The 9709-nt window shown below is 38.5% G+C and overlaps 1 non-coding gene across 1 annotated transcript; it reads right to left on the bottom strand.

The window, feature by feature from the left end:
* Positions 1-9142: 9142 nt before the first annotated feature.
* On the bottom strand, positions 9143-9246 carry LOC112768588 (small nucleolar RNA R71). The gene has a single exon (XR_003185997.1). It is a non-coding gene; the product is annotated as a small nucleolar RNA R71 (small nucleolar RNA).
* Between the last annotated feature and the right edge of the window lie 463 nt (positions 9247-9709).

Here is a 9709-nt window from a genome sequence, read left to right as displayed (position 1 = left end):
TTCTCGCTGGTCATCTCCTCAATTTCTTGTGTTCCTTCCATTTTTGCAAGCTTCCTTTCCAATCTCCAACTCATTCATGCCCTATAAAGCCTGAAACACTTAACACACAGATCACGGCATCGAATGGAATAAAGGAGAATTAAAATACATAATTAAAAGTCTCTAGGAAGCAAGTTTTCAATCATGTAATAATTTTAGGAAGGAAATATAAATGCATGCTAATTATATGAATAAGTGGGTAAAGATTATGATAAAACCACACAATTAAACACATTATAAACCATTAAATAGTGGTTTATCAACCTCCCCACACTTAAACATTAGCATGTCCTCATGCTTAGTTGAAGGAGATAAAATAAATGAGTAGGAACATGTAAAACTCATGCAATGCAATGCAACCTATGTATGTGAATGCAACTATATGATTCTTGTCCACGTGATCAATAGTAAATAAGCTCTTCAAAACAATTACAAATCAAATTCCACTAATTCAATTCTTATACAGTAAGAACAGATAAAAATGCAAGAAGGTAGCTCATGAAAGCAGGGAACATAGAATTTTAAGCATTGAACCCTCATTGATGATGTATGTACGCTCTAATCTCTCTAGTGTATAGGGCAATCACTCTATCCTTCTCTAATCATGCTCTCTAATTTTTGTTCTTTTCCTAACCAATCAACAACATTTAATATACCAATGCAAACATCATGAGGTATTTTCAAGGTTGTAATGGGGCCAAGGTAATGGTAAGGATACATATGTGGCTAAGTAAGCTTATAAACTGAATCTTTGATTAACCCAAGCTTTAACATAACCTATATATATTCTATATAACTTTAGAATTCATACCTAGCTACCCGGAATTTCCCTTTCACATTCCATACTCGTGTATCAACTTTTTATTTTAATTTTATCATACATGCATTGATCTTTGAATTCTTAACTTAGCATTGGTGTGATTTTGTCCCCTTATTTATTTATTGAATATTTTTGGTTTTTTTTTTAATGAACATAAAAATAAACATAGCTTATCAATGCACATAGATTTTTTAATTCTTATAGTTTCACATGAGTAGGTATCCAAATTTCCATTATATTATCATGACACATTCCCTTATTATCTTTTGTTCCCACAATTTCCCATACTTAATTAGCACACCCAATTCTATCTTAAGCTAACCAAAGATTCAATTTGGGATATATAATTATTTTTTCGCTTAAGGCTAGTAATGTGGTAAAATATAGAACAAATGGGATTTAAAGGCTCAAAGTGGCTAACAAAGGTAATTGAAAGGGTAGGTTTAATTTGGATAAGTGAGTTTAAGCAAATAATGGCTTCAATCATATGCAAGCATACAAATATAATAAACATTGGATATATAGGATGAAACAAAATATAGATTACAATCATAGAGAATTAAACACACAAGAATAAAATAATTATGGTTAAATAATGTAACCATGCATAAAGGCTCAAATCTCGCAGGTTGTGTGTTCTTTAGCTTAAAAATTATGTTCCAAATACAACTTCAAGCAAATTTAACATAAAAATTTTAATTAAAGTTAGTGAAATTTTGTTCCAAAAATAGGGTCTTAGAAGAAAACTTATTGTCTTTTCAATCAAGTAGAACATGCATGCAACTAACCTATTACTATGCAATTTATCCTATTCTACAAAAGAAAAACTAACTAAATATCGTAATTTATTGGTGTTTAGGGAAAAGAAATTACCTCCGGAAGTCAGGTACTGACCGACCTCCCCACACTTAAGGCTTTGCACCGTCCTTGGTGCCATCTGTCAGGAACAAAGGTGGGCTGGTAGCAGTATCTCCATAGTCGGGACCATCATGGCTTCCTGTGCTGGTAAAGGAAGTGGAGTCCGGGGTGTCTGAGTCCTTGAATTTTCCCATAATCAACTCCTTGAGGTATGTGAATCAGCGCTTGTTACGGCGCTCTCTCATCTTAGCTTTGTGTTCCTGCCGATCCAACCTTTCGAGTATCTGATGGAGCAGTTGGTCTGTTGTAGGTGCTTGTGGTGGTGAAGAAGGAATATCTTCAACCGGTTCAGTCTGATGGCTTGTGGCGGCTGGTGGAGGTCTGATGTATTTCCCGTTAGGGACATACTAATCATCCCGTGGAAGCATGGCTTTGGTGTCCCCAGCTCTGTAGGAGACTCCGGCTGCTGAGACAAGATCTGAGACCAGGGCGGGAAAAGGTAAGTTGCCCGCAATTTGCACATGTCCCATGGCATTCCGGATATGTCTCGGTAGATTCAGAGGTTGGTCTGTAAGGATGCACCATAGTAGAACGGCTATGTCTGCAGTGAAGGAGGACTCGTGAGTGCTCGGAAAGACGTAATGGGACATGATCTGTGCCCATACGTGAGCCTCAAAGGTAAGTGCTGAAGCCGATATTCCCTTAGGGCGGGTACGATGGTATCCGTAGATCCAACGGCTACCAGGTAGTGCGATAACTCTGAGAACGGCGTCCCAGTCAAATTGGTATAGCTGGCGCTTGAGTGCGGCTTCTTGAAAGTCGTCCAATCCTTCAGAAATAGGGGGAAGACCTAGAGCTCTTTGAATGGCCTCTTCTGTAATGGGGACTTGCTTCTGACGGACAAAGACAGACTGCAGGGTTGGCAGGTGGAAGTTGGAGTAGAACTCGACTACCCAAGAAAGATTGACCTGCCTCGGCTGTCTCTGTAGGAAACCCCATTGTCTTTGTGCAATTTGCGGCTCAACAAAGGTAGCAATATGGTTTGGGAGGAGAAGAAGGTATCCGTTGTTGTAACTCCTTTCTGCCAGGATGGAGAACATCTGCTCACAGTAGCGATTGGGAAATCGCGCAGTGTCCTTTGCTGGGAAGGCTTTTTCTTTATCATCAACCTTTATAATCCTCTTAGTTCTTTTTGTTGAGGGTTTAACCGCAGTTGAAGAGGGCTCTGCCACTAATGCTCTTTTTGTTCCTCTTCTTGCTGATGGTTTGGGAGTAGCTTTCTCTTTTCCTTTCTTGGTGGCCATCCTGAAAAGGGAAAAAAGAAAGTAACGTAAATTCAAAGAGATAGAGCAAGGAAGAGGGTTGTATAAGTGATAAGAAATGCACAGTAAAGAGGATGTTGTTAACACATGGTGATGACTACATGTAAAAAGTTCATCAATGAAAATATAGCAAGTGCATTGGAGGATAATTAAATGCAAGGGGTTTATTGGCATGCAGGCAAAGGCATGAGTAGCATAGATCAAGCATTTGATTAGTTGAATGTGTTATCACTCGTAACAAACTAGCCATCACGTTTGTATTGACAATTAAATTCAATTAATAAAATATGAAAGGGGTTTTGTGAAAAACAAGCATTTAATAGTAGAATAGAATAACGTAGAAAAATGCATAATGCCATATTGGCTTTTTCACAAACACATAGCATGCATGGTAAATAAGATATAGAAAGTATTAAAGTGAACATGCAAGCAACCCTTTAAAAAGGTAATATATATAATTGCCAAATATTTTTACAACAATCCACAAGCATATAATGAGAAATAATGACTTAAATTATTTTCCAACACCAAGTAAAAAGGAAAAAGAAAGAAAAAAAAATATGGATAATGAAAGTAAAAAGAAAAGAAAAGAAGATAACATATAAAAATAAGAAGAATAATAGAAAAGTAAGGGGGGAAAGAAGAAAAGAAAACCTTGTTAATGGGAGTGAGAGAGAGAGAGAGAGAGTAAAAAGTGAGAAAGAAGGAAGAAGGGAGAAGGAAGAAATAAGGAAGGAAAAGAGAAAATAGGATTTGGGGAAAAGAAAGATAAGATAATTGGCAAATCAGGGAAGCTGTGTGGCGCAAGCGACGCGGTCGCGTGAGGAACGCAGTCGCGCGACTTGCACTTATACTAATTGACGCGGTCGCGTCGGTCACGCGGTCGCATGACCCGTTTTATGCTACTGGCGCGAGGGCAGCCTCGTGCTCGCACAACTCTCTGTTTGAAATTTTATTTTTGCCAAATCTGGGGTGACGCGATCGCGTGGGGCATGCGATCGCGTGAGTGGCCATTGGAAGGATATGACGCGGACGCGTGAGCCATGCGTCCGCGTAGGAAGAATTATGCGTTCAGCGCCAATCCAGCACCACTCTAGCACAACTTTCGGTCATGCACCCTTTTCACGTCGAATTCCAGGGCCTGCGGCCGCGTGAGTGACGCGGTCGCGTGAGTGACGCGGTCGCGTGGGAGGCCAATGTTCCCACTCGACGCGGACGCGTCAGCGACGTGGTCACGTGGGGCGATTTGTGCCACGGGTACACCTCCAGCCACGCTCTCGCGTGACTCTCTATTCGTTTTCTTATTTTCTCCAATCACTTGCGGCGCGGACGCGTCAATGAGGCAGTCGCGTCGCGTGATTTTTTTTTTAAATAAAAGTATGTAAATGCAGATGCACAAAATACACTAATAAAGAGAATAGTTATTGAATAGGAAAACTAAGAATAAAGAAAAGAACGATCATACCATGGTGGGTTGTCTCCCACCTAGCACTTTGCTTTAACGTTCGTAAGTTGGACGCTCCACTAGCTCAGTCTTCGGCTATGTGGGGATCTTCCAAGAGGAAGATCTCGAGCTCCTTGTTTTTCTTCATCCTCTCACCATGGTACAGCTTTAAACGATGTCCATTAACTTTGATAAGTTCAGAGCTGGAAGGATGAATTAGGTGAAAAACTCCGTACGGTTCGGCCTTCTCGACTCTGTATGGACCTTCCCATCTTGATCTCAACTTGCCTGGCATAAGCCTCAATCGAGATTTGTAAAGGAGGACTAAATCCCCAGGTTGGAACTCTTTTCTCTTGATGTGCTGATCATGTACAGCCTTCATCTTCTCCTTGTATAGTCTGGAGTTCTCATAAGCTTCTAGGCGAAGGTTTTCCAGTTCTTGCAGCTGCAACTTCCTTTCAGCTCCGGCTTTCTCAATTCCCATGTTGCACTCCTTTACTGCCCAAAAGGCTTTGTGCTCTACTTCAACAGGGAGATGACAAGCTTTTCCATAAACTAAGCTGAAAGGACTCATCCCAATGGGTGTTTTGTATGCTGTTCTGTATGCCCAGAGTGCATCTTGTAGCCTGGTGCTCCAGTCTCTTCTATGAGGTTTGACTATCTTCTGCAAGATACGCTTTATCTCTCTGTTTGACACCTCGGCTTGCCCATTAGTCTGAGGATGGTAGGCTGTTGCAACCTTATAAATTATCCCGTGTTTCTTCATTAATCCTGTTAGTCTCCTGTTACGAAAATGGGTGCCTTGATCGCTCACGATTGCTCGTGGTGATCCAAAGCGACAAATAATGTGGTTTCTCACAAAGTAAACAACAGTGTTAGCATCATCAGTGCAGGTAGGAATTGCTTCCACCCATTTGGAAACATAATCCACAGCTAACAATATGTAAAAATAACCATTAGAATTTGGAAATGGACCCATGAAGTCAATGCCCCAAACATCAAAAATTTCACAGAAAAGCATAATTTTTTGAGGCATCTCATCCCTCTTGGATATATTACCAAATTTTTGGCATGGGAAACAAGGTCTACAAAATTCAGCAGCGTCTCTAAAAAGAGTAGGCCACCAGAATCCACAGTCTAAGATTTTTCTAGTTGTTCTTTGAGGGCCAAAATGTCCTCCACTCTCAGATGAGTGACAGGCCTCTAAGATGGACTGGAATTCTGATTGAGGCACACACCGTCTAATTACCTGGTCAGCGCCACATCTCCATAAATATGGGTCATCCCATATATAATATTTAGACTTGCTTTTCAGCTTGTCTCTTTGATGCTTAGAAAAGTTTGGAGGAAAGGTGCGGCGAACTAGATAATTAGCTACAGGTGCATACCAAGGGACTACCTCAGATACTGCTTGCAGGTTATCAAATGGGAAATTATCAGCTATAGGAGTGGGGTCATCTGTAATGTGCTCAAGGCGACTAAAGTGGTCTGCCACTAAATTCTGGTTACCACTCCTATCCTTAATTTCTAAATCAAATTCTTGTAATAGCAGTATCCAACGTATAAGCCTTGGTTTGGATTCCTTTTTAGCTAATAGATACTTTAGATCTGCGTGGTCTGAGTACACTACTACCTTCGTACCAAGTAAATAGGCTTGGAATTTATCCAGAGTAAAAACAATAGCAAGAAGCTCTTTCTCAGTAGTAGTGTAATTAGACTGAGCGGCATCTAAAGTTTTAGACGCATAAGCAATAACAAAGGGGTCCTTACCTTCACGCTGAGCCAGTGATGCTCTTACTGCATGGTTGGAGGCGTCGCACATTATTTCAAATGGCTGGCTCCAATCTGGTCCTCTCACAATTGGAGCTTGAGTCAGGGTGGTCTTCAGCTTATCAAACGCTTGTTTGCAATCCTCACTGAACTCGAACTCAATATCCTTCTGCAGTAGTATAGATAAGGGAAGTGCTACCTTACTGAAGTCCTTAATGAATCTCCTGTAAAAACCTGCATGGCCAAGGAACGAACGGACTTCCCTCACAGAGGAGGGATAAGGTAAATGATGCGTGAGCATCTTTCCTATCTTTTCCTAGTGAATTTGCACATAAATTATTGAATTTAATTAAGAATTAATTATATTTTAGCCACTATGGATGCTATTTTGAGTTTTGTGCAATTTTATTTAATTTAGGTAGCATTCGGAGGGATTTGATGAAGTTTCTGCAGAGAAAGAGAAAAAGGCAAGGAGATGACCAGCAAATACCGACGCGGACGCATGGCTCACGCGACCGCGCGGAATAGAGGAAATCGCAATGACGCGATCGCGTACCTGACGCGATCGCGTGGACTGGAATCTGCACAAATGACGCGAACGCGTGGACGACGCGGACGCGTCACGTGCGCCACGTGCAGAAAATGCAGAAAACGCTGGGGGCGATTTATGGGCTGTTTTAACTCAATTTTCAGCCCAAAAAACACAGATTAGAAGCTGCAGAATGGACAGAACAAGTGGTCCCCACTCATCAACTGAAGATCTGTTAATTAATTCAAATTTAAATTCAAATCTTAAATTAGGAAAAGATATTATTTTAAGTTTAATTTTAAATATTAGATTTTAAATTTATTAGGATTAGTTATAAAAAGGAATTTGAGGCCATCAGATTGGAACTCGGTACATTTTTACCTGAATCCATATTTTCTATTTTTCATGAGCAACTAAACCTCCACTGTTAAGGTTAGGAGTTCTGTCTATTTCTATGGATTAATTTTATTGCTTTTACTATTTTAATTTATGTGTGGATTTACAATTTAAGAATTGTTTTCGCTCTTTATTTTATGAATTTGGGTTGAACGGAAGTATGACCCTCTTTCTATTTGAGTTCTTGTAAAACTTGGAAATGCTCTTTACTTGAACACAGCTTGAAAATAATTTCTCCTAAATTTTAATTATTTGGATTTAACGGGATAAGTGACATATAATCCTTTTATTTTTGGGTAATTAGAGTTTTTGTGGCATATAAACTGGAATTTGATTATCACCCTCTAATTGGAATTAATTGACCAAGAAATTGGCTGTTGATGAATTTTAGAGGAGACTAGGAAGGTCTAAGGAATTAGGGTCTAGTCACATATAGTTTGACATAAATTAAATCCTACATGATTAAAATAGTTAATAAGAAAAATTAATCCGAAAAAATAGATAACTCTGAAACCTTAACTATCTTCTCCATATTTTATTCCCAACTTAATTACTTGCCCTTCTTCAATATTTTTGATATTGTTTAATGTCTTTTATACTGCATCTCAACACCAATTTTTGTTCGTCTAACTAAGCCTATCAAACACTATTGTTGCTTAGTCCATCAATCCTCGTGGGATCGACCCTTACTCACGTAAAGTATTACTTGGTACGACCCGGTACACTTGCCGGTTAGTAAGTGTGGTTGTAAAATACCGCACCAAGTTTTTGGCGCCGTTGTCGGGAAATGACTGTGATTAACAACTATTCGTTGTTTGATTGCTTAGATTAAATAATTTTTTTTATATTTTTTATTTTATTTTATTATAAATTTTTATTTTGCATTTTTTTAGTTAATTTTTTTTACGTTAAAATTTTTTTCTCATTTACGTTATTTTTTATTTTATTTTCCGTACAGTTTCGTTCGTTTCTCCCCCCCTTCCTGTTTCCTTTACGTCCTTTTGCTTTGATCTTTCTTTCTCTTTTTTTAGTTCGTTTTTATTTTTTTATATTTTATTATTTCATTTTTATTTTAATTTCCTTCTATTTTTATTTTTTTTTATTTTTGTTTTTGGTTTACTTCCATTATTTTATTTTCTCTTTCTATATTTTATTAGTTTTGTTTTTATCTTTAAATTTTAAAAAAAATTAAAAATTAAATAAATAAATAAATATTTTAGTATTAATATTTTTTTTTCTTAATTTCTGAAATTAAGTTTGGTGTTACCCAGTTGTTTTTATTTTAATTTTTCTGTTTATTTTTTTCTTTTAAATTTTTGAATTTTTTATCTATTTAGTATTTTTATTTTATTTTACACAAGTTACCTCAGGGACTTCTCTGCACTCTGACGTAGAGAGTCCCATTTTTTCTTGTTTTCTGCTTGTGTATGCGCAGGAATAGAGACAAAGAACATCTCTTAGATTTTGATCCTGAACCTGAAAGAACTTTCAGGCAACGTTTACAACAAGCAAGACTTTGCAAGGCTGCAGAATCCACTATGGCAAATAATAATGCTAATGCCAATGTGGTAAATCCGAATGGGGATGATCAATAGAGGAGAGTGCTTGGCTCTTATTCTGCCCCTACTGCGGATCTTTATGGAAAAAGTATTGTGGTGCCTCCTATAACTGCAAACAACTTTGAGTTGAAGCCACAATTGGTCACCCTGGTGCAACAAAACTGCCAGTATCATGGACTTTCTCATGAAGATCCAAATCAATTTATTTCTGATTTTCTGCAGATATGTGATACTGTGAAGACAAATGGAGTAAACCCAGAGGTGTACAAACTCATGCTTTTCCCTTTTGCTCTGAGGGATAAAGCAAAGCTATGGCTAGATTCCCAACCAAAGGAGAGTCTGAATACTTGGGAAAAGGTCGTTACTGAATTTCTCACTAAATTTTTCCCACCAAAGAAGTTGACTAAGCTTAGGTTGGAGGTTCAGACTTTCAGACAGAAGGAGGGTGAAACTCTTTATGAAGCTTGGGAGAGATACAAGCTATTGACTAGGCAATGCCCTCCTGACATGTTCTCCAAGTGGACCCAACTGGATATCTTTTATGAAGGTTTAGGAGAGATGTCAAAGATGAGCTTAGATACCTCTGCAGGCGGTTCATTGCACAAGAAGAAGACACCAGAGGAGACTATTGAGCTGATTGAATTAGTTGCAAGCAACCAATATCTCTACTCATCTAACAGGAATCCTGTGAACTCTGAAACCTCTCAAAAGAGAGGTGTGTTGGAAGTAGAAGCTGTTAATGCTCTTCTTGCTCAGAACAAGCTTATGTCTCAGCAGATAAATCTACTTACTCAACAGATGGGTGGCATGCAAGTCTCAGCTATCAACACTCAAAATCCACCCCAAGATACCTCCTATGATATGACAGGTAACTTTATACAAAATGATAATTATGATTATGCTCAACCTTCTTCTGAACAGGTGAATTACATGGGGAGTGGTCCTAGAAATCCCAACAATGATCCATATTCT

The sequence above is a fragment of the Arachis hypogaea genome, chromosome 17 (assembly GCF_003086295.3).
Source record: "Arachis hypogaea cultivar Tifrunner chromosome 17, arahy.Tifrunner.gnm2.J5K5, whole genome shotgun sequence".
Lineage (NCBI taxonomy): Eukaryota > Viridiplantae > Streptophyta > Magnoliopsida > Fabales > Fabaceae > Arachis > Arachis hypogaea.
Note: the sequence above shows the minus strand (reverse complement) of the source record. Positions and strands in the feature narration are given on the sequence as shown.